This window comes from Ursus americanus, chromosome 10 (genome assembly GCF_024610735.1).
Source record: "Ursus americanus isolate L20-20 chromosome 10, mUrsAme1.1.p, whole genome shotgun sequence".
Taxonomy (NCBI): Eukaryota; Metazoa; Chordata; class Mammalia; order Carnivora; family Ursidae; genus Ursus; species Ursus americanus.
Genome location: NC_142136.1, coordinates 19023486 through 19050436, shown reverse-complemented (window position 1 = coordinate 19050436; position 26951 = coordinate 19023486). Strand labels below are relative to the sequence as shown.

The 26951-nt window shown below is 34.1% G+C and overlaps 1 long non-coding RNA gene across 1 annotated transcript in view; it reads right to left on the bottom strand.

Annotated features, from left to right (window-relative positions):
* The window catches only part of LOC148109336 (uncharacterized), a 442778-nt gene extending 434990 nt beyond the window's left edge, over positions 1-7788 (bottom strand). The window contains exons 1-2 of the long non-coding RNA XR_015725912.1: positions 7631-7788; positions 2598-2713 (exon numbers count right to left, since the gene is read on the bottom strand). This is a non-coding gene — a long non-coding RNA (uncharacterized LOC148109336). The remainder of the gene's footprint in view (positions 1-2597; positions 2714-7630) is intronic.
* Positions 7789-26951: the final 19163 nt, after the last annotated feature.

Here is a 26951-nt window from a genome sequence, read left to right as displayed (position 1 = left end):
AATAACATTTTAAAAGATTTATTTATTTATTTGAGAGAGGGAGAGAGTGCACAAGCAGAGGGAGGAGTAGATGAAGAGGAAGAAGGAGGAGAGAATCTCAAGCAGACGTCCTGCTGAGCACAGAGCCAATGTAGGGCTGGATCTCAGGCCCCTGAGATCATGCCCTGAACAGAAATCAAGACTCAGACACTTAACCAACTGAGCCACCAGATACCCCCAGAAATAACATTTTAATATAAATTGGTCTGACACCTATATTGGTATCAATACAATTAATCATACAGCCATTTTAGATAAGGTCCCATATCAGTTTGAATATTTGAAACAAAGTATTAGGGGAAAAGAGTAATATAGAATTATGTTAAATGGATGTATAATGTTGTGATTGTGGATATCCACGCATATAATAGATTTATGTAAACAAGAAAATATTTGAATATGAAAAAATTTTCACCATACTTTTTTTCCAGGTGAGAATGACCCTAAGCTTTTATGTTATTTTTATGTTTGTCACATTTCCTGAATTCAATTACGCTCAATAATACCTACAAACTCTCCGATACTAATAAATTGATTTTGTTTGTTATGGTTATTAAAGAGGAATAAATAGATTTTTCCAGAAAAAGACCATTCAGTGTTATAAAATTTCATTATGAATTTATTTGAATTTATTATGAAGATGAGAAATCTGATAATTAGACAATCAGATAATTAGACTATCAAACTTTAAAAATAGTTTTAGAATGTTCACAAATAGTTCAATCAGAGTTCAACAGGATGGATGAAAATAAAAACTCTTTTTCTCTGGGTAAATGTTACCAGAAGGACACTGGTTCTCTTATCTGGTGTGGCAGAGAAATATTAATTTAACAAGATACCAGATATCAGAGCACTTCTAAGAAGTAGGTCGCATTTGTTTATGAAAATTTTGTTATTTTCAGAAGATAGAAATTTCAATGTCAAGGCCATGGGTAGAAGATACTCAAATCATTACAAAATGTCTTAGCAGAGTAAAGAGAGCTGGAAAGGAACTTGGGGAAGCGGTAGTGTTCAGAGAGGAAGGAAAAATGAACCAACTTGCTGAGCGGGCTGAAGTTTAAGCTACTGAGAATGAAAAAAGGAAAGGGAGTCTAAAATCATTTTCATGTATATCATTATTATGAATCGTTATTCATTTATTCATGTATTTATTCAAAAGGCTATTTTCAAAACACTTGTTTGCCAAGCATTATGATGAGTGAGAGTGAAATTTACAAGACACTCTCATGGGTCATACCTTGTGTCAGTGGTGGGAAGAAAGGGTTGGCAATAATGAAGTAGGAACATAGGTTAAAATATGTATTCAGAATAAGAAAAGCAATATGAAATAATGAACAAAAGCCACCTTGTGTTGAGTAGATGGGAAACAGAACCTTCAGTAGAGTGAACAGAAAAGATCTCTCTGAGTTGGTAACATTTGCAGGGAAAGCGGAATGATGAGAAGTGAAGCTCTCTGGGAGAAGACAATCCCAGGGCCTAGGTTTGTAAAGTCTTGGGGTCTGAGTTTGGAAATATTTTGGAGAATTTCAGCAACTATGAGACTCTGTGGGGAGATTTTATAAAGATACAGCTAGGGAGATGGTTAGCAGTATTACCCCCAGTGGTAATGACTTTGAATTTTATTCCAAGGGCAAATGGAAGAATATGAGAGTTTTTCTCAAAGAGAGTGGCTTATCCATTTACTACTGATCTTAATCTCAAAAAAAGAAAGAACTTTGTTACTAAAATGTATGTTTTCTGTCAGAGTTGTTTAGTGGTGGGGTGGGTGGGGCTTGCTGATCTTCAAGAAGGGGCTGTGTAACCCATTTGGCTCTACTTGAAGACTAAAATAAAATAAGTATTGTAAGATACAAAAGGAAGAAGAAAAAACAATACATATTAGAAATTTTACCCAGAGCTATTACGAACTTTTGTCTTCATATTTTCTAGATTTGTGGGGTATAATTTAACAGATGACATACAATGAATATCTTGGGTTTTTTTTCTGTTTAAAGTGGCTTGACATCAGGTGAAGACAAATGCAAAGTACAAACAAAAAGATGCTTTGAATTTCTTATAAATATGAATTTTAAGAGGAAGCAAAATGTGTAATTAAGTAACACCCTGTACTTGAGAGGTTTAGGCCTTAGTTGGACTGCAAGAAAGTCAGCTGACATCTTTTTGTGATGTAAATAATATTGATAATATTTCAGAAATATGGGCAAGGCCATTTGCACTAAGTCTTCCATCAAGAGGGGAGTTTCAATTAAGATCCATTTGGCTGCAAGTAACAGAATACTAGATTACTGCTTTAAAATTAAGATAAGTATCTCACAAAGCAAGTGATCTGGACACAGGTGGTACTGTGAGTGATTCCATAAGTCAAAAATCACATAAAAAAACAAGTTCTTATCATCTTTCCATCCTGCATTTTCAACATGTTACTTATTTCTTCCCAAGGTAGCTGCCATAGCTCCACTGAACATATTCTTCTAGAAGAAGACAGCCAAAGGAACTTCTATCTCTATTTTTACCAAGAAACAAAATACTTTTTAAAGGCCTTATGGAATGCACCTTACCGCTCTGCTGGAGTAGAACTGAGTAGCATGAGTTCCAGGGCTCCAACCAGAGGCAAAATGGAAACAGACTGCTGTGACTTGCGCAGACACTTCCCTGGGGCTGGACATTTTGGCACCTAGGCAAAATCAGGAGTCAGTTGGTGAGGAGGAAGGAAGGACAAGAAAGCAACCAATAGTGTCTGCCACAGTAAGAAAATAGGTATATGCTAAGCAAGAAATTATCTTGCTTGCATAAGGTAAAATCTGATTCCCCAAAGAAAGATTGGGAAACTATTTTCAATAAAGATGATTATCTAATTGAACATAATATAAAGGAAAAAAACCACAGTTATTGCTCTCTTCAGGGAAAGAAGCAATAAGGACATTAAGACCATTCATAAGAAATAACCACTGGGAAATAGCTTGGGCAAATCACTGGAATATTTTGATATGTTCATGAAAAATGGGATTTTTGTCATATACTTTTGATTAGGTATTACTGACAAGACATTTCTTTTATGGAGAACAAAACAAAATAACGGGAAAATAATAGCAAGACATCTAAAAAACAACATAATTCAAAATAGACAACGATTTTGGAATGGCTAAAATCTATAATGCTGACAACACCAAATGCTGGCTAAGAGCTGGAGCAGCAGGAACTCTCATTCACTGCTGGTGGGAATGCAAAATACTACAGCCTCTTTGAAAGATCAGCTTCATAGGTTCTTATAAAACTAAGCAAACTCTTACCATCCAAGTCAGCAATTGTGCTCCTTGCTATTAGCCAAATGAGTTGAAAACTTACGTCTATATAAAAACCTGCACACATATATCCATGGCAATTTATTCCTAATTGTCAAAACTTAGAAGAAACTAAGATGTCCTTCAGTAGGTAAATGGAAAAATCAACTCTGATACATCTGTACAACGTAATACTACTCAGTGGTAGAGAAATGAGCTATTGAGTTACAAAAAGTCATAGAGGAAACTTAAATGCATAGGACTAAGTGAAAGAAAGCAATCAGAAAAACCTACGTATTGTATCATTCCAACTACATGACATTCTAGAAAAGGCAAAACTATGGAGACAGTAAATATGCTAGTGGTTATCAGAGGGTTTGTATGCAGGGAGAAATGAATAGGTAGAGAATAGGGTATTTTTAGAGCAGTGAAACTATCTTGTACGGCACTATGATAGTGTTCTCTATAATAGTGGATACATGTCATAATATATTTCTCAAAAAACATAGAACATGCAACACCAAGATTGGAGTCTAAGGTAAACTATGGACTTGGGGTGATAATGATATGTTAATGTTGGTGTATCAACTGTAGCAAATGTACCATGCTGGTGAGTGTATCAGGGCAGGAGATATGTAGGAACTCCCTGCTTTCCATTTGATTTTGCTTTTAACTTAAAACTGCTTAAAAAAAAAAATAGACAAGTTTCATATTTTAAGTTTTATGGGAATACACTTTAAAGGCATTACTCTTCAAAAATATTTCAAAATACATGCTGGCTTAGGCTAAGAATTTGGAGCATTTGTACATTAAGTAGTATGAAGTAGAAACTAAATGTATACATTAGAAGCGTCATGATTTAATGCAATTATTCAATTACCAAAATTAAAGATGTATGTGATGTGCCAACTTTAGAAATTTATGAAATCTACTATTAAAGTTAAATTAGTATCATTAACCAAAATCATGTATTGAGAATCTGATAAAATCAGTGAAATAAAATAAAGAGAACAGTATCATAGCAAGTCATCTCAATAACCCAATACTTAAATTGTTGTGTGATTATGTAAGTGTGTATATATGAGTTTACATGTATATGTATATACATCCATAAAGGTTAAGGAACAAATTAGGTTCTTAGAAACCAGTTCTGACTTTTGTTATTATTTTAGAAATGGAATCTATGGAAAGTTATTTTTCAGTTTATAAAATCAATAAGAAGAACATTAAGGCAAGTTTGGAAAATATATAAGAAGGAAGGTTAGGTCCCAGAGGAATTATGATCTAAAGAAGTCACTACTTTTTTGGAAGGTTACTTTCACACTCTGGTACCTGATACTGCCACGGACATAAATTCCAAATAATCCAATTTTATGTGTGTGTGCCACTTGCTCTTGATTTAAAATGCTGAATGAGAATCCAAATGAAAATAATTGAAGAATGACATTTTAATCCCCAGGTGAGTATATGAGGAGAATGGAAAGAACTGTACCAAAAAAAAAAAAAAAAAAAATGTGCTAGGAGTGGCCCATCATAAGACATTAGAACAAGGGAGTACAGACCAGTAGCCTAATTTAATACCTTGGTTCTCACCAGCTTAACGTCTTCTGAAATATATTACAATGGGAGATTTCAATAAAACTACTTTTTAAAAAAGAACAAGAAGTAGCTATGGTTCATAATTTACAATATTGAACAATCAACAATATAGAAAGACGGGAATATTCCAAATTTGAAATATTATTTTAAAACTAGAAGCATAAATTTCTGCATGGCCTGTTCTACCAGATTTAATATGTTTGAGGATTCCTAAGACAACCTAGACTTGGCCCTGGAGTCTCAAAGGCACTGGATTGAGGGGCAGAGGAAGCAGGGTTCCAGACTTCTGTTTTATTTAGAATAGTTCTTTTTACATTTTTTGACGTTGGAAATCTCCATAAAACGGTTTTTACAAAAGGGTTTTGAGGCCCTAAATTTTGGAAATCAGTGATGTATAAAATGGTACCTTCTAACTAAACTCTTAAGAAACAATTGTACGTATAAATGTATTTTGCTCTTCCAGGAAAATGATCTATTTTTTTCATATGTGATGCTTTTGAGCAAGTGCTTTTTATGGAACAGATACTTTGCTAGCACTTTCTGTAAGCTATTTAATTGCAATAAGGGTTTAATTATTCCTATTAAAAATAGAAATACACACACACGTATATATGGAGAGAGAGGGACAGAGAGACTGAGAGTCACTTCAAAATTCAGTTTCCTGTTTAGAACCTCTTGGGATGTTTTGTTTTTGCCAGTTAATTTTTCTCCAGCCAAACATTCTGGTCTATACTAATCCATAAAAGCCTTGCCACAGTTGGGTTGAAACAGCAGGAGGCTCAATAGACTAGTGGAACCAATATATATCCCCCTACTGTGTTTACAGAGGTGAAATCTCTCATCATAGGACTTCATCAGCAAGTCTCTGTTTTCTTAAAAAGTGCACTAGAATGCTTTGTAGTATTTGGGATAGATATAATTCTAAAAGGCCCACATTTACTCCAGCCAAGATAAAAAATGTTTACGGTAAACCTCGTATTGGCAACAAATTGCTATCACTTCCTCGTAATAGTAGTGAATCACTCATATTTAGTCTAGTTTTCTCACCAAGAGAAATTAAAAGGTATATGGAGTATAAAGAATGTCTTCCTATTTCATGTTTTCTTTCGATGCAATCTCTGTAACCAGCCACAATCTGGATGTTGATTTCCTGAAATCTACATTTCTATGCACTTTAAACCCTGACATCCATTCTTTTTGCTTTAATTGTTGCTTTCTTCTTGGCCTCCTTCCTGATTCTAGATAATAACAAATGCCTGAGCAAGTCTTTTATCTCTTGTGTTATAACCCTGTTCATAGTTCTACTAAAAAGGTGTCTAACTTTCCCGATTGCTGTCCATGATTTGACTCCTAATTCCAATCTCTTATGCTTAAAGAAAATTAAAAATATTTATCATATTTTTTCCATATAATAAGACCTTTATCTCTTGCTTTTAACTTGTCAGAGTTGGCAGACCTATAGAATCCATGCACACCTGATTATCACCTTTCATCTTTCCTCTCTCTTGAACTCTGGGACATGAGTATGATAGCTAGAGATGCAGAAGCCATTTACAAAAATGAGGATGAATGCCACACACTAAGGAAGATGGGATAGAAGGTTCAAGAAGGTTGGGTCACTGAGGACATAATGAAGCTGCCATATCTTGTCTGAACAGTCCTCCTTTATACTACTTGTGTGACAGGAAGAAATTTCTAGTTGATGAAGTCAAATTACCCGTTCATGTAGCCTTAATAGTAATTCTAGCCGATATGCCTACTGCAGATATGTACTGAATTATACAGAAGTTAAAAATTGAGATGAAGAAACAGATATGTGAAATGAGGTATATGTTTACATTTATTCTTTTTCCTACATTGCTACAAATTGCTACAAACTTCCCAAATTAAAAATGTATAGATATTCAGTGTTAGATATATTAGTAAAATATTTCTACTTAATAAAACATTTTGAGCATGCATCAAAGTCAATTTATTTTATCAATTATATGGACACATAAATGTATTTTTCCAAGGCAAAATAAAGCAATATCATTCATTTAACAAATATAGGATATGAAAAATGCTTTTCCATGTCCATTTAGTCTACATTCAACTTAAAGCAGCTCACCAGAATTATTGGTCATGATTCAACTTGCTTATTCATTCCTTTTGGGGGAAAAAGAAAAGATTTTAACATTTTGTATAACCAATATGTGAACTTTTAAAATAGCATTAGTTCTGTAAGTATCACCTGACTAACTCTGGAAATCTCGAAATTTATCTATGAATATTGGGGAAGAAATGGATCCCTGCGTGGTGTTTGGATCAGCTCTGTACAAGGCCACCCTCATTCCTGAAATGTAGCCTCTATGGGAGGAGGGAAACACAAAGCCGGCACGTATTTTCTACTAAAAAAGAAGTCAAACGGGATTTGTACGGTTAACTTATACAACTCATCTGTTCTTAGGTTGTATATGATAGTGAACAAATATGATCACGAATTTTTAAACTGTTCAACTTGTTATACTGTTGTGGGTCCTCTAGTTAAAAAGTGCATGTACTAGCCTGCTGGAGACGTATTTTGCCCAGGCTCTGTTGCTTCGCAGCCCTGGGAGCTCTTCAGCTGAAAGCTGACCCTGGCCGGGCACACACAGACGGCAAGGGGGACGACCGCGTAGACAGACAGCCACTCCGGACTGGGAGGTGGCTGGCTGAACAGGGGAACTTACTTATGAGGCTTGTCCGAGGCAGCCGCCAGACGAGTAGATCTCCGTGGCTGCCGCCCGCATCTTAAAGGTTTATATAGAGCCCTTAACCGGATTCTGCCATAGATACCTGTCCAGAGGGCCTCAACAACACATTACTCTCTCGAGGCTGCATCCCTGAAACTGCTCCCACCTCAGGAATGGTTGGCAGAACATGCATTCCAAAGGGAGGGGCCGAGGAGCTTCCAATTGCCCGGATGGGCTCGCAGGTCAACCAGAGGTCACGTCCTCTCAATGACCTCCTTCAACACGCTCATTGAATAAAAGTCATCGCAAGAAAACATTCCATTACCTTGAATATGTATCGTATAAATTCCAAATGAGACTTTGGCCATACCTACTTTTTCCTCCCCAGTGAACTTCTGTTTATTAGACACAATTTAGGAATATACATTTTATACAATACCTTTTTTAACCATTAAAAATGGAAAAGCCAGAATAATATTTGAAATCGTCTGAAGTGCTTACAACTATAATATTTTTTCTTATTATCAGATTACTTATCAAATATAATCATAATGTTTACTTCCATAAGGAAATTTGGTCAAAATTAAACACACACACATATAGTCACACTATGAACATCATCATTTTTCTTGTTATGTGTGGATCCTAATTCTTCAATGTGATGCTAAGATTTTGGGGAGCAGAAATGGCATCTTATTCTTGTCAGTTGGTGACATTGATATGGTTAATATTGCTCCACGTATTTACAACTTAATCAAAATTTATATCTTGGAATTATATTCTTTTGTATTGATTTGTTTTTTTCAATTGTTTTTGATATGGTAAAATACATATAACAAAATTTACCATTTTAACCATTTTTATAGATAATATTTTTATTACATTGTCAGCTGATTCAAATACATTGTTGAAAACAAAAAAAAGTGAGAAAAAGACAAAACAAAAAAGGAATAATTAGTAAATAAGCATGGGAAAGGATTTCACATCTTATTTGATAATGACTGTGATGTGTATTTACAACTCAGTAGGCACAAAGGATACGTAATGAAAACAACCAGTGGAGGTGAAAGTGTATGGTAACTAGCATTCCATTTTCTCAGAGCAACAGAGACTAAAACAGTATTTTGTCATACAATTTATACAATTACCTTAAGTTTATATTCCTTGATTCAATTTTTTCACATCTGCATATCTAAGGAAATGATCCTGTTACACACAGCAATTCACTGAAGCTTTATCAAATCACCAGGAAAAAAAAAAAGAAGAAGTCTCCTTACAAAAGGGAACTACAAAACATTCATTAGCAGGATATTCAGCAACCATTTATAATGAAGTATGTTCATACAATGTTAATGTGAAACTCAACAGAAATTAAGTATGGATAAAACCACCTAAGAAACAGGCACAACAATGATGGCAAAATAAAACAGACAGAAGTGTCAGGGTAAGGACGTCAAGGTCCTGGTCTTTTACTTTTTAAAATTTGCCTGCAATGTGCTTATCATGTGAAATGTACAATTTAATGATATTCAATGCATTCATAATGTTGTGCTACCATCACCACCATCCAACTCTGAGAACTCTTTCCATCTTCTAAAACTGAAACTCTGTACCCATTAAACAATAACTGTGGTCTCCCTTTCCCCCAGCCCCAGGTAACCCCCACTCTATTTTTTGTCTATATAATTTTGACTATTCTATGTACCTCATGTAAGTGGAATCACGCAGTAGTTGTTTTTGTGACTGGCTTTTTTCACTTAGCATGATGTCCGTAAGCCTCATCTGTGTTATAGCATTTGTCAGAATTTCCTACCTTCTCAAAGTGGAATAATATTCCATTGTGTGTATACAGATTGTGTATATATACATTTTGCTTATCCATTCATCCATCAAGGGACACTTGAGCTGCTTCTACGTTGTAGCTCTTGTGAATAATGCTGTTACATATATGAGCAGACCAGTATCTCTTTGAGAACCTGCTTTCAATTATTTTAGGTAAATACTTAGAAGTGCAATTGCTAGATCAAATGGTAAGCCTATTTTTCATTTTAGAGAAAGTTTCGTACTGTTTTCCACAGCAGCTGTACCATTTTACATTCCTACCGGCTGTGCATCAGTATTCCAGCGTCTCCCCACCTTCACCAACGCTTGCTATTTGATGGTAACCGTCCTAATGGGTGTGAGGTGCTTGGTCCTTATTCTTAATTCAAACAATCACTATATGAGTCAACATTTTTATATAAAATAAAAATTTGCTTTATATGAAGAATTAGATGTAACGCTGAAAAGCACTTTAATAAGTAACAAAGATAATTATCTTGCATTCATACTTTTTCCTCTGTTGGTATAAATCACCACAAATTTTCCAAGGTATTCTCATAGACATTCAATGTTAGATGTAATACTGAAATAATATTTTCAATTAATTGTTTCTCAGTGCATTAACAAAGCTCAATAGAGCAATTATATTGAAATGACTCCAAGAAAAAAAGGACTTAGGAAAGTAGCATGTGATATATGAATAAAGCAAACTTTAAGAAGAAAATACGTAATTTAAATCTCTGTGAGCTATGTGTTCTTTTGACTGAACAGGTGATGTGAAATTCTAAAGAAATGCGTATTAAGAAAATGATCAAATCCTTGGCATATGCTCTCAAGAAGCCTAGAAACATAGTAACAGGATGTAGTAAAAGATGAAAGCAATGCTATTTTCATTGATGTTCTATCACAGAAAGTTTAGGCCACTAGTAACAGTATATAATAAAAGAATAAAGTGATGTGGAGTTTTCACTGATATATTTTCTGTCATAGGAAGTTTAGACTATTGTTTTTCCAGCACCTCAAGTGGGAAAATAAATACCTTCTAGGCAAATAAAAAGTTTCTGTAGGCCAAGGTAATTTAGTATCTGCTCTGGCAGATGACATATGCAATTTTTCATCCTCTCTGAGACCACCTGAACAGCTGTCCTTGTGTGCTTAAATGGTTATTAAAATACCACTTTGGAAGTGTTTACCTGAAGGCTATAGAAAAAGTGAGATATCTTCTCAATTCTGGAGAAATTCAATTTAATAAAGTTGATTTTAAGCTCTATTACACCTCAACTCTATTTTCTCCATGGTCGTTTCAGATGGAAGGAATGAATGTCTCTGTTGGAAAACAGATCTGTGGTGTCAAAAGATAGTATTTGGATTCCTGTCATCGTAACTGCGAAAATAATCCATGGGTAATCTGTAAGGCCATCCTAAAAACCCCCACAAATACAGAGACTCTATAGGAAGAGGAGAGAATGTAAAGTACATCTGGATTCTTAATAATACCTCAACAAAAGTAATTTCTGTTCCTTGAATATATTAGATGCTTTCCTGCTTTTCCTCTGCCTAGAGGAGTCTTCATTTAGAAATTCGAGTGGAACTCTAGCTCACTTCCTTCAGTATTTGTTCTAATCACAGTCTCTTTATGAAGCCTATTTTACCCTACTCCCTATGCCAGCATCCTTAATCCTTCTTAACTTGTTCTATTTTCCTTTTACCTGTAACATTTCTCTCCTTTCACAAAATGGATGATTTACTTGTTTTATTGTCTGATCTCTTACTGTAGTATGTAAGTTCCACAATGGCAGGTACTTAATAAAATCCGTGGAGTTAATGAGTGAATGAATGAATAATTAGTAAATCAGGAAGTGTTTAATTAGTATTTAGTATGTGCAGGTCATGTCCAGAGCACTAGAGATAGATATTTTCTCTGCTTTCATGCAGAAATCCTTCTTGTGGGAAATACAGCCATTAGGTAAGTTATTTTGAATGTGATCAATAAATTTGAAGCACTATGGGGAGTTATTAAAGAGTATAATATCGTATCACCTGGGGCTTCAGTGTTCAACTACGAAATTGCACTAAAATTCTATTCTTATACATGAATAAAAGTTCCTAAGTTTGAGCAACGCCTTTTGTTTTTAAAAACTATCTAAGTCACTGTGTTTGTTGACCTAATATTGTTTTCATACTATATTACACATCTGTTTTTATTAGTAACTTGGCTTCATTCATTCTTTTGTGCCTGTTCCATAGTTTTCAAAATAAAAAATAGAATCATTTTATTGATCAAGAGAGGTAGTCAAGACACTCTTACAAACAAGTAACTGTTAACACATGAAATTGAGATATGACAAGTATTTCCTTAATATGCAAGTATTAGGGAAGGGAAGATGGGATTAGGATTACTACATGCCTTACTTGTGTAGAATACATCTATCAACAATAGCTGATTAAACCATATCCAGTAAAACATAGCACGTCCCTAACTTAGAAGAAAAGATCTGCTCCTTTCCTCATGCTGCTGAAGTGCAAACGTTCCATGGAACAGCAATCAGAGAGAAGGGAGACACTCAGAAGAAAAGTTATTTGAGTATCTGGATTCTCATCAGAGAGATTGTTCTTCTTCACACTCCTTTCTTCCCTAGCAGAATGAAGCAAAGGCAAGAAAAGTGAAAATTGTCTGCATTGTAGAGCCAAGTAGACCAGGCTTCCCGGGTTGCTTTGGGGAGAGGCAAACACAGACAGCCTGTGGATGCCTAGAGGCCAGTTCACAGTCACTTAACACCTCCCGGACAATCCTCACACTCACAGGATAATGTGTTTTTGACGAATATCGTAACAGCCTCTCTAAGAAAATCTAGAGAATAGGTCTGCATGTACGATCGTACAGCTAACATACTGGTAGGAACTGTTCCGTGTATTTTGTGAAAACAAAGAAGAAGGGGGAGAAGGAGAGGAAGGAGGAAAGGAGGAGGAGAGGAAGAAGAAGAAAGAGGAGGAGGAAGAAGGGAAGAAGGAGATGGAAGAAAACTCTAACGCATGTGTCATTATTTGATAAAATTTAAAAAATGAGAGGACAAAATGAGGAATTCTGTTATTTCTGAGATTTGGGTCAACTCTAAGCCAAAAGAGTATATATTCTTTATTATTTGCCTAGCATTGAAGTACCAAGACCAAATAAGAGAGAGGGTAGAGCATGTGTGACCCTCCAGAGAACATGCAGAGGGCTGGGAGCCCAGAACTTGAGCATGTGGAATGTCCTTCCTGGTCATGCATTTTCTTTTAACCGCACAGGGAGAAGAATCTTGATTAATCACCGAATATTTGGTTGCTTCTTCTCAAAATTTATATAAGAGACACAATTTAATGTTAAAGCTATAATTGACCTTATTGAACTTATAATCTTCAAATATCTCATTCTTTAAGATTTAGACTTTTCACTTCTATCATGAAGACTTACAGAAATCATTATCCACATGCAATATATTTTGTACCAGGTATCTTCTTCTTCACCATCAACACTCTCAGGTGGGTTTACTGTAATTTATTAAGAACAATATATATTTGCATCTAAGGTCTAGCCAGGTGTTACTGTTATTTAGCTGGTTTATTTTTCAACCGGTTTAAATGTCTGACTATGGTCTTTGTGATTCCCACCAGCTGTACACTGAAACAGCTGTGTCTCCCTCTCTTAGAGCAATTTCCAGGGACTCGTATTTAAAGGAGAGTGAAATGTTGTCTCTAATTATAACAGCAATCTGTTCCACAGCAGTTTTCACACTCTACTTACATTCCCTACTGTGTTTTTCCAGTAGTTTTACCCTTTCTTCCATTTCTCTAATTTTGGATTTAAAACCATCAAACTGCTGGTTAACTGAATTAACTTTAAAGTACATTCCTTCTACTGCAGTTTTTTGAAGCACATATGATTGCTTACACTGATATTAAAGATTGAGTTTGAGTTATTTTTTCCAGATATCAAGAACAAGGTAAACTGTTGGGCATTCATGAGGGACGGTTAGTGCTTGATATTTCTTTATCTTCTACCATTGGTGCCACCTGCTTTATGATGACTAAGGAGCATGCGTGGTAGAAGAGCAGTGATGCGTGTCAATACAGAGGCCTTTTCAAATGTGTTCTTCCAATTCTTCTGCACAACTGCCATTTTATAGAACAAGAAAACAAAACACAAAATAGTTAACGAGCATCTGCTTTATTTAAGAAATGTGGCAAATCAATTAAATCTCCACTAACTTTTCAACAGAATATGTGCTCAATTTCCAAAATAGAACATATTGATATAATTTTAGAATTGGCTTTGTAGTTATTTAAACCTGGTTCTTAATTTCGTGATGGGTTACCAGCTAAAGAAAAAGCAGTTAAACAGTCCCTAAACATGACCAAAAGCAACTTTATGCCCTTCATGCTCTGATTTTGATGTACTGGTAACATAAAGATTTGAAAATAACAAACTTTGTTTAATAGTCAGAGGTTTAATACCCAAAACATGAAAGTGTCTTATAATGTAAACATGTTTTATTGCCAACCAGATTGTTGTTTAAAAAAGAAATAAAAGAATAAAATCCATAAATTATCTAAAATTTTATATATTATTGCTTCACCATATAATCTGTTATCCAAGAATCTAGTTACTTCATCATTTGTACTTTTCAGATTTTCATAGTAAACGAATTCGTTTTCCACAAGGAAGTTAACACATTTTGTCCATTTATAAAAAAACATAACTTCTATGATTTATTTATTATTGTTTTGAGCAGATAGATTAAGGAAGTACTGCTGTCTTTATAGTATTTTTATTTGCTATTGAAATAGAATATTTTCTTCCAAAATATTATTTATCTTGTGATAGTTTGCATATTAAAAGTTCTTGATTCTCGATTACTAATTTAACCTGCTCTCTTACTTAATTTGATTTTTGACTCAAAAAAACTTATGTGATTCTTTAAGATTTTCTATGCACTAAATCAGGTCAACTGAGAATAATAAATTTTGCTTTGCCTTTTTTTCAAATTTATATCTCTTGCTTCTTTCTTGGCTCTAATAGCTTCTTCCCTTAGTTCCAGAACAATAATAACAAGGTGATTTTTGGCATTCTTCTCTGCCTCTTAATTTTAAACACAGTGCTTTCAGTGTTTTAACATAAAATTTTTGATTCTGATTTGAGATATTGCTCATAAACATTTTCTTATCCAATATGTGACATCATGAAGAGAGAACTGAGGAGTTTTGACACAGGAGAAATACTAACATTCTTTTCTATGTGATTGTCTTGACAACATAGAATTTACACTTTCTCCGAAATCTATTTTCTTCCAAAATCTGTGTGTAGTAATATTGCTAATAAACCATCAGTAATACTACCACAAAACGTATTAGTCTCCTCCTACCCAGTTCAACTCTGTATAAAGAATATAAACAAGGGCACCTGGGTAGCTAAGTCGGTTAATCGTCTACCTTTGGCTAAGGTGATGACCTGCAGGTCCTGGGATCCAGTCCAACCTTGCTTCTTCCTCTGCTTTTGCCCCTCCCCCCCACTTGTGCGAGCACACATTCTCTTTCTCTCGCTTGCTCTCTCTCTCAAATAAATAAAATCTTTTTTAAAAAGAATATAAACAGATACTTAATGACCTCTAGTCCCCATATCAAAATAAAAATGCCAAAAAAATGCTCAATTAAAATTATTTAATGCATTTGTCTCTTTCCTATAAATATGAAGTTATTTTACTAGCACAATATCATTTACAGTGATTTTCAAAGGCAGGAAATATACTGAGGTGGTCTGGTCTATATGTTTCCCCAATTGGACATGAGCTGTCTTCCTCATCAAAGATTTAATTATTTCACCACATTCTCCACAAATTTATAAAAAATGAATATACTAGATCCATGTAAAATTTCTAGTACTAGAGTAATGCTAATTATTTCCATTCCACACACAGAACCAGGTTGAAATAGAGAGAGTAACAAAAGTTGCAGAATCAGAAAGACAAAGCTTCTTGTCCATCCCTTACATATAACCAGAAGCAAGAATCAATGGAATGAAATGAAAGGTTAGGATAAATGACCATTAATATGTGTGTGTGTCTGTGTGTGTGAGTGAATGAAAGCAAATATTTGTATTATGTACATACACTGCTAAGTGTCTATGGAATAATACTTAAAGTTATGTCTCACAAACACTAAACCATGGAAATTCATTCATTCACAAATAAAAGCATTCCCAGTTCACCCCACCCCAGTCATAGTTACTATGACTAAACTAAAAGTGGGTACTGTTGCTTTTTAGGTGTAATAATTTTTTTCCTCAACAAGATTGCTTTAGTTAGAATTTGTATTCAGCCTATATTTGTTAAAACAAACACTAAGTCTTTATGATAGGCACTTATGTTAAATATAGTCTTTTGATTAGTAAACAAGAACATTTTTTTTTCTTTAATGCGAAACAGAAAGACTTCATGTCAACCTCTCCCCTCAACAAGGTGTCTTTGGGTAGAAATAAATAAATCATTTTAAGGAGGGGCATTTCTTGTCATGACACTTGTCTTCTGACAGTTATTCGGTGATGCATAGCTGAAAAGGGCTCTGTGCTTATTTATGGTGAAAAATAATTACCAGGACTTGACAAGGAAGAATGTATTCATTCCAAGCCTACGGCGGAAGTCTGCTGAGATAAACAAAAGAAAGAGAGTTAGTGAGTAAATTCATTGAGACCGATCTCATGTATTTCTCCCCCTGGCTGAAGGCTGATGTTGCACACTTCCTGTAAGCAACAAACTGTGAAACCAACACTACAAAACAGAAGCACCTGTAAGTCAATGGGAGCCCATTTTTGCTCAATGAGAGATCCTGACAACTGACAACTAATAACCATCTGCCTGAGACTCAGTTTGAGTTTTTGAGATGCATCAGGTCCCCCTTCTTGCCTCCAGCTTCATGTCCAATAAGCTTCCAGTTCCTGACATTTTGAGTCATGGACTTACAAACACTTAGAGCTCGCCTGGTGGACAATTATCTGAGGCAATATTCAGGCTTTCTAGATAAGGATAATGAGCGTAGGTTAATTAGGTAACAGTTCAAGGTCATACACCTACTTTGGCAAAGCGATCAAACAAAATCTAGGTTTTAAAATCCTAGTCTCATGTCCTTTTATTCTGTGCTGCCTCCCTTAAGTAATTATCTTTTAAAGTAAAACTAACAGGAATCAAGTCAGAGGAAGCCTCTGAATTAACATGCCATTTTGAAGAATGTGACGACACTGATTTTTTCCAAGGAAACCTTCTTACCCCCATCTCCAAGCAATCAGCAGGAGCTTTAATTTTATGATGAATCTTCCATGCTTTTTGGCCAGATCTCCCTGGTGAATGAGTGGAGAAATCTTTGAGTTGGCAGCACAAGTTTAGGAAAACAATCTGTAGCCCTGGAACAGAGAGAAGCTAACTGGCACATATGGGGAGTGAAAACATGACCGTGGCCTCATTAGCACCATGTGCTAAAAAACAGAGCTAAGCAGCCAAGTGTGAAGGTGAACCAGTCATGGAGGAGGTCTGGGCACCCTAAAACGGACGTGTTTCGACTCACTGTGGAGTTTCTCCTGGATGTAATTAAAGCTTGATCCTTCCAGCTGTAGTGCCACAGATTGTTTTAAGATAAACTCAGTCTATAATTAAAAATCTCATTAATCATTTCCCAAATTATTTGTTGTAATATAAAATGGGAGTTGAAACCATTCCTGCCGTGAAAAAATGGTTATACTATTAATAACCGTGGCTGTCACAGATGTTAATGGCAAAGAGACCTTTGTGTTACTGTTTAGAGTCTTCCATTTTCACAAATCCCTCACTGAGCAAGCAACTGAATACCCAAGTATTCTTTAATCCCATGTGTTTTCTTACTTTGTAATACATTCGGCATTTTTTAAAACTTCTGACTGTTGAATAAAAAGAATATTATATAATTGTAATTTCAGATTAAATTTATGAGACTCAACGTGCACAAATGTAACTGGATTGAAAATGAGATTATTAGGTTGTTTATCGTGATTGGCAATCCATCCAGATGCTGACACACACTATTGGTAGCTACCAGACTGAGATTTTTCTTTCCTGGAACTTTAAGGTTCATATCAGCTTTCAGTTTATAAAGGTAATAATGGAACTCGATCAAAATTATAGGGATAGACAACAGAACTCTACCCAGGTGACAATTTCAAGTGTGGTTTTGTGGTAACGAAGCCTCAATATCATGGGTGACCAGATGTTGGTTTTCCTGGGATATATCCAGTTGACACCTACTGTCCCTGAGACCCATCTGGTTTATTTAGCATTTGTTCCTGATTTGTCATTGTTATTAAAAATTATTATCAATAGTTACATTCACCTAGGATGGGTATAGCATATTTTCACTTTGTGCTTTCATCTTCTGCCTTTGCCCCTGGGGTGGTAGAGACTCATGGGTAGTGAACTGAGGTCTAACATGCATTTAAATCTGAAAGACAACTAACACCCCAGTTCTCATTTCCTAATCTTTCCAAGACCCAAGGGAACTAACTTCTTTAAAGATAGCATTCTAACTAATAACATGAAGTACGTTCTCTCACTGGGCTGTCCTTGCTGACCATTCGATAAATAGTTAGCTGTGCCATGCATGGCACCTGATGATGTTTATGAGATACCAAAAGCCACCAGGAGTAAGGAGAAATCATACATTAATTATATTTTAAATATACATATTATGTAGAAATACAGTAGAATATGGTATGGATGCTTTTGTCATACTGATTATTTTTGTGATTTATGGTTTGAAGCTACAACTCTATTGTTTGGTCATGCTTTTGTTGGGCTGTTTTGCATTATTAAAAAAATTTCAGTAGCAATAAACTAGAAAATATATACATTCAATGGAAAATTGAGTTATATGTTTTTATTGTTCAAGAAAGTTGTTATTGATCAAGTAACTGCACAGAATGTTGGCCAATACTTACTGCCCACCATGGTGACAAGATTCAGTACAGGAAGTCTAAGATGTCAAGTCTGCTGAGGAAGAATTAATAAAGCTGGTTGATGTGTGAAGAAGTATGTGTTCAAATATAAGGATTTAGCAACTGAAGGTTCTATGGTAAAGAATGATGATTCATACAATAGAACTGTATTTGAAATTGTCACCTGGTTAGAGTTCTGTTGTCTACCTCTATTATTTTGGTCAAGTTCTATTATTATCTTTATAAACTTAAAGCTGACATGAAAGAGTGTTTACATATCACTATGTAAAAAACAAATTTTTACTCAAAGATTGCTTACTTAATTATTTTTGTTCTATTTTCATCTTCAGTTTTTCTTATACATCATGAAAAATAGTCAATACACTAGCTTTGTTATCAGAAAACCCTTCATAGGTAATGAAATTATTCCAGTTTTATATCAATGCCATCAGATACTTCAAATAAGAAGTTACTTAATACTTGCTATAATCGCATATTTTCATCCAATTTATGAAATCAGAGTGACGCTATTAGAAGTTCATCTTGTCAAAGATTAAACATCAAACATTAGTTAATGCTACCATAAAGTCAATATTAATGATAAATTTTGGTGGGGCAGAGTATCATATTTTTAAAAAATGCTCCTTAATAAATTTAAAAACATATGGAGTAAAAAGTATACTTGAAATAGGTTTCAAGGCATGGGCATAATTTACTATTATATTCAAACAAATTGTCATAACCCAACAATGGAAATAGAAGCTATAACTATCAAAATTTAACATATACTACATACACACATACATATACACATAGGCAGACACACACACAAAGACTGAATATAACTGAACTAAAAATTTTTCATTATACAGCTCTTGAATTTCTGCATAATATTATGTCTTTTTCTTCTAGTGCCCATTATCAGTTGTATTTAAGAAATGTCTGATGTTTGGAAAAACTTTCAGAAATCACCTTCAAGAACCCAGTGTGGTTTTAGACATTTTTTTAAAGCAGCACTTTGTATTTTAGTTAAAATTTATTTGAAATCAGGTAGAAATTTTATTAAAATATTCAGTGAATGGAGAACTAAAATCTAATCCTTTTAACCTTTTAGGATATTACAGTTACTTAAAACAAAGCTTGAAATAAGAAAGAACTAATAGAATGGCTTTTTTTCTCATATAAATATTTATCCAAAAAAAAAAGACACTCTGGAACTCACAGGCAAAGGAGAGTAGCTATTAAATATTTGGGCTATAGTATTTTCAAGTTTGAATAGTGAAAAAAAATTGATACTATTCTTTTCTTACAAGGATTTTTTCCATAGTTTCTCCCAATTAAAAATATTGTGGTCTAAGCTTAAAAGTCAATTGACTGTGTCAAATATTTTTAATTAGTTAAGCATACAAATTAATTGTGATGAAGGTCATGATTAAATTATTTTAAAAATTTTAAATGCTAATCCTTCAAATATTGAAAAGATACATTCTTCAGAAATGTACAAATCACTGGGTATTAAAGACTTAAATGGCTGGGAAAGTGATTAAAATATGTAAATATGTGACAAAAATAAGTTTTCTGATTTGCTGATTTTTGTTTAATCAATATAAAATAGTTACTTTTAAAATTTTGCTGACATATATGTATTTACCTTTGTACTTTTTATAATTATATTTTTATTTATTTTTTATTTTTTAATTCATTTTTTAAAAAGATTTTATTTATTCATTTGAGAGAGAGAGAGAGAGAGTGAGAGAGAGTATGAGTAGAGGGAGGGGGAGAGGGAGAAGCAGGCTCCCTGCCAAGCAGTGAGCCAGGTGGGGGGCTCCATCCCAGGACTCTGAGATCATGACCTGAGCCCAAGGCATACACTTAACCAAATGAGCCACCCAGGTGCCCCAAGAAGAATAATGTTTCTAAGAGACAAGGAAATCTCTTAAAAATACTCATGCCATTAATTTGTGATTAAGAAAATTGTAAGAAAAAACTCAGTTGTCTAACACTATAGCAATTGTTTTAAATTAGAATTTCCATGTGGTGCAGTTGTACTAATCAGGATAATCTATCTTATCTTACAAATATCCTACAATTCCCCACGGCTTCTCGCAGTAAAGTTTTGTGCCTGTCTCATACCATATTACAATGTAGGTAGGCAGTAGTCACTCTTCCACGTTGTCAATCAAGGATGCTGGCCCCTTCCATCTCGAAGCTGTGCCATGTTTAAGGTCTCAGAAACCTCCACTTAATTGTTTACAGTCACATAAAGAAAGAGAGAGCTTGAGAAAGGTCAGGGAGATATTAGAGGCTAAGCTTAGGTTAGGCTTCATCGCTTCCTTTTGCATACCACTGGTGAGGACCCAATCACATGGCCCTACCTAACTGCAAAGGTTCTCGGAAATGTAGACTAGAAGTCTGTCAAAGAAATGAAAATACAGATATTGGTGAACAACTGGTTGGTTTCTGCCAGTCTTCCAAGAGAGGTACCTATTTATTGAATATTAACTCAAGAGTCCATTTATAGCTCCTTAACACTGTGCTTCACGGCTAATTACAAGAATACAATATCAAACACTTCCAGGGAGCAGTTAACAAAGAAAATGAATAGAGCAGCCAAGAAGGTAAGTAATAGGGAGTGGTAGAGACTGAGGCAACAGGTGAGCAAAGCTCCAGACGCTGCCAACCTGCATGGAAGGTCACCTAGAATTACTAGCCCATGGAAATTTAAAGAGAAACTGGTTGTACAGACTTCTTATGAGCATATGTCTGATGTTCAAATTCTTTTTCAAATTAAAAATTTCTTTTAAAAAGACTTTACAGTCAAACTCAACATTTATGAGCCCCCTCTTTTTTAAAAATGGGGAAGGGAGAAGGGGTTAAAAGCATTGAATTGCCCGTCTTTTTTTTTTATTATAATAATATTTTTTATTATATTATGTTAGTCACCATACAGTACATCCCTGGTTCTTGATGTAAAGTTCTATGATTCATTAGTTGCGTATAACACTGTGCACCATGCAATACTGCACTCCTTACTACCCATCACCAGCCTATCCCATTCCCCCGCCCCCCGCCCAAGTCTTAAATAGAAAAGAAATGAAGAAGAGAAGGGGCTTATAAAGAGGCAATATGTAATTTAATCACAAACATACAAGCTATATTTATCTAGAAATGTGGCTTGAGGCTGAAAGGATGTACTATGACTCTAAGGAGTGTCTACGGAGGGGAGAGAGATTACGGCACAGACGGACAACCAGGAGGAGAGACCGAAATGGTCAAAATGCCTCCAAATGAGGCAAGGGCCAGTGTCTTGCCATAAGCCTAATAAACCTGGTGAAGTTGGTCAGTAAGTTGGTCAGCTTCTGTTAATTCCATTTTCCTTTCTCTCCCTGCTATTTTATCTCATTTTCATCATAAGTACTTCCACTTATCCATATAGTTAAAGGTTAACTTGTCAGACAATGTTTTTCATGCTGAAAAGCTTCTTCTATCTTCTCAAGAAGAGCTGCTTCTAAGGAATGCTTCTGTATCTGTTCTGTACCACATTCAGTCCTCCTCTTAATTATCCCATTTCTTAGACCTGCCCAAATTAGTTGAGTTAGACTTTCAGTAATCTGGTGTGGCACCCTACTTAAGCACCAAGGGATATTCAGGTATCATTAATATAAGTAGAAATATAGATTAAGACTTCTCTGTTATGCATTTGGGTGTTAGCCATACATTGAGAATCACATAATAAAGGATCCATGAACTAAATGTTCAGGTATTATTTTTTAAATAATTCAAGTTTTGTTTCTGGTAAAATAATTGTATTAAAAACTCTGAAAGATATGAAGAGTTCACTGAATTCATTTCTTATATCACAGTCTATCCATTATTACATTACGGTACATCTAATTAAGATCAAAGTAATATAGATATTTATATATATAAATGATGCGCAATTTTACAATTTTTCAAATCACTGTTTTTCTTTTTTTTCAAATAACTATTTTTCAAAAACATTTTTCAAGTGTTTTTCAAAATACTTACCTGAGTTGAATTTCAAAGTGTTTTTGTAGTAATACTACCCTGTCCAATTCATTTACATTTTGTAATCAAAAGAATTATTTTCCATATCAGTACGAAACTGATACTGTTTTTGATAAGTGGAACCAATCGAATAACAAACTATGTTGGTAGGTTTGTCTTGCTTGTTTTCTATTTGGAGACTACGTTAAATGTGATTTAACTGAATTTATTGTATTTATTTTGCATTGTGAAAAAATGGCATATAGGGCCTATAAACAGGTAGAAAGCTTTTCAGAAACTGTTTTGAAGAAGTAATATATCTGTTGTTGCTTTCAGGGCACTAAAAATCTCAGCATTGGCACTGCCTCTCAGGTGAATAGGATTCCTAGTAAATGTTTCAAAGAACAGAAAGGAAGACAATGGGGACAGAGAGTGATATGTACAAGGGAAGTAATGGTCCCCAGTTGGAGGCTGAAAGGTGTGGATCATTATAAGGTATAAGCCATATGGAAAGGAAGGAAGGGAATTGCTTTGAATGACTCAATTGAATTTCTGGTCCACAGAATTGTCCTGTCAATTCAGTCACAGTCAGACATTGCTTTGCATACCAGCAACCTCCCCAGTACCTCTGTTCCCATTCATCCAACGTTATAAGATGGTATAGGGAGAAATACAAAGGTGTCAAAGTTGATCTTTCCTCATTTGATCATTTTGGCTAGGACTGACATGTTTAAAAAGTCATTTAATTATACAAAAATGGCATTTTAAAAGTATTTCGGATAGAGTGGCTTGTCTACTACCTGAGCAAATGGAGTATAGAAGAACCTTCATGTATTTTAGTATAAATTTGTCTCTAGGTAACGCCCTTAAGATGACTACAGTAATACCTTTTAGCACATCCTATTATTCATTTTCAGTTTGCTCTAAATCTCCCTGAATGTTCCTTCTTCAAGTTTGAGGTTTTTCATTTGGAATCAATTTATCAATATATTTATCTTTATGTAAATATCTGTAATGAATAATTCAATTCTGAGTGATAAATTCAATTTTCTTCATTAATTTCATTAATGTTTAGTTGTTTAATAATAGATAATAAGGAGATGATATTTGAGTTAGAGATCATTCAGTAAATTATATAAACTCAGGATTTAGTCTACTAAATTATATAAAAATAATTTTAATAAATGCAAGAGAGCTAAGCAATATTAGAAATAAATTATAATCTCCAGTTATGTTTTTTAAAACACTGGATTTCAAATTCAACCTCCAAATTTTTAATTACTTTTTGCGTATATATTATTTTTAGAATCTTTGCATTCTAAGCCCAAATTTGGAATACAAAATTCAATAAAGAATCATTTTTTATAAAAGGGAATTTGTGTTTTAGAATGATTTAAAATATCAATCACCACTGAAAACATTCTCATAACAAAACAAGGCTAAAGTTAGTAATTTAGTATATTCTAAAATTTTCAGAAACAATGTCCATTCTGATCATATACATCATTTCTTTAGTCTGGAATAACCTGAGAGATTTATATTGTACAAAATGAAATATATATATTAAAATAAAAAATTAAATTTCTATGTATGCATAGATATACATGCACACTACTTTTAAATCACCAAATATTTGCAGGAGATCTAACAGTTGATCTAATTTGGGCCCTTTGGGACATGCTGGAACAATGAGCCACTGGCTTGCTTTCCTTCCTGTTCTCTGACAAGATTATGGGTAGTATCATATAATTAGAGTAAATAACCATAAGAGATATATTGCACAAATTGTTTAAGATCAGAAAACTCTTCTTAGGCAAATATAGGACTAGAATAAATGTCTCCTAACCTCTAGCACAGTGATTTTTTTTTATGCAGACATACCCAAAGCCATAATTTATCAGAAAGGTTTTATTTACAGAGCTTTTCATAAATTTATATTCAGTGCATATTTAATTGAGTTGTTTTCTTAATGTAGCATTTGCATCATCAAACTTTTTATATAGCTCTGGTTCTTACTATCACAGACAACAGGAACTATGTAAGAAAAAGATAAAATGAAAGTAAACCAATATGGTTCTTTGCACAACAAAATCTTTTGGCCACCAAGTCATTAATTTCTCTATTTTTTTTTCCTTCCTTGAGTCTTGCATATGAAAAAGACAGTTCAGTCTCTTCAGATTATAGCATTTTATAGCAGATGCATAAGAAATGTGTATTTTCAAATGCCCCCTCCCGCTACTGCTAATTTCTTTGTTACTTTTGCCTGATTGGTTTAGCAATTCTGATGAGCTGTTTGTGCTTTGTATTTGGATGATGTTTTAGCAGCAGTTTTAGGCTAAAGACTTCACTCAATTGGCTCCTTTGAAACTTATTAATCTTATGGTGATGGTGGTGAAGGAAGGATAAATTAGGATGCCTTTATTATTGATCTGTCCAAAGCCTTCATGTTACTTGATCATACTCTATTGTTTATACAGCTGAAGGCAATTAATTGTAGAAACAAGACAAGTTGTTAACACAGAACTGTTTGCAAGTCTTCCCATTAAAGGCACTGAACTTTATTGTAAAGTGTTGGATCATTTCAATTAATTTTCTTTCACTTCTAAATTAGCAGAGCATTTCAATGTGTACTTGTTCTGTTCTGTGAATCTATCTATTTTTGATCGTTCAAAATCAAGTGTCATCTTGGAGTTTAAAGTGGAGGGTCAAATGTAAAAGTAACAAGGGTCTTAAATTGTTTTGACAAGCTCCATAGCATTGCATTGCTCACTTTCTTTTCATACTTGATCGTTGAAATATTGAGTAGGCTAAGTATTTTAGCTAAAAACAATTGGTTTCTCTTAACTCTTAGATATATTTTCCTGCTTAAAGACTGATAATTTCCTCATGTACCCAGAATTTGGATTTCTACCAATATTATAGATTCACTTTAATATTATAGAAAGGAATTTATTAAAATAACAAAATAAACTGGATAATATTGATTATACCAGTCAGTTCTATATATTTTCAACTAGAAAAGAGATCTATTTAACTTAAATAGATTAATGTTTCTTTGACACTTAAAAGTATGTAATTCTATGAAACTGAATGTCCCTTTAAAAATATACATACTGGGGTGCCTAGGTGGCTTAGTCAGGTAAGTCTCCAACTCTTGGTTTCAGCTCAGGTCATGATCTTAGGGTCATAAGATCAAGTTCCACATGGGGCTCTGCATTCACCATAGAGTGTGCTTGAGTTTCTCTCTCCCTTTGCCCCCACTTGCTCTCTCTCTCTGTTTCTAGATCTCTCTCTCAAATAAATAAATAAATCTTTCAAAAATAAATAAAATACACATATGTACTAAAGAAAACATGACCTAAAACAAGTAAAACATACTATCCAACCTTCTCTGACTTTAATTAAATCCCCTGTTTTCTTTCAATTTTAATTTACAAGCCTGACTTCTTAGACGAAAATTACATGGGCTAAAATTTATGACCTGGTATTTTTGTGAGCACTATTGGAAAGAATTTCATAACAAAGGATAAACACAGTAATAGATGCAATGTATCAATCAGAATCATAGCTACAACAAAATGGTAGAAACATTAGGATTGTACACATTTTCATTACATTCCTGATACTTCTCTACTGAGATCATAAATATCAGCATCAAAATATTAGTTCAAACTTGAGAAAGATTTTGACTGCGGTCCCCAGCATTTACAGTTAAGAATTGCTGTATCAAGTATCAACACAGCCAATGAGTTGAAATGGTTAAGTCAAAGCAATTAGATAAGTACCATATTTCCAAAATATAAAAATGAGTCTAATTTAATGAAATTGACTATACTGATCAAATTATAGTATCTATAAATTTTATGGTGAGGAGGATATGCTTTTATTTGAATTTTCTTTAATCTGAGTTTATCTAAATCATATCTTTCCAATTCTACATTAGGGAGATATTTATATTGTAACAACAGACTCCAGAAGAGCTTTGTTGAGTTAACTTATGTGATGTGCTGGAGATAGATATGGAAGAAATTGTGCTTATATGGGCCATATAATAAGGGAGCTTAGGGGAATCTGTTTAGTTTAGGAGAATTACGCACATATTGTAGGCTCCCTTTCCTTTGTTTTCATCATTACAAAATTAAAGCAATAAATATCACAGCATGTAAATGTAAAAAAAAAAGCAACTTCTGTAAACATAAAGACAAAATAGATGGAAATTTCTGAAGAAAGCTAAGGATAAATTGTTGTTGAAGAACTGAAAGAAACATATTTTTGTATCTCTCCTTTTGCAAATGGCATTCTGGTTCTCCCAGGTAATAGGGAAGTTTATGGGAAATTATGAAAACTTTCTATAGTAAACAAAATACAAGGCATTCCTGACACAATTTTCCTTAAACAAGTCATGCATATTTAGAAGAATATATAATGTTTGAGTAATGAATTCCACACACAATAATTTCCTTTTATTTTTCCGAAAACTATCATCTATCTCCAGGA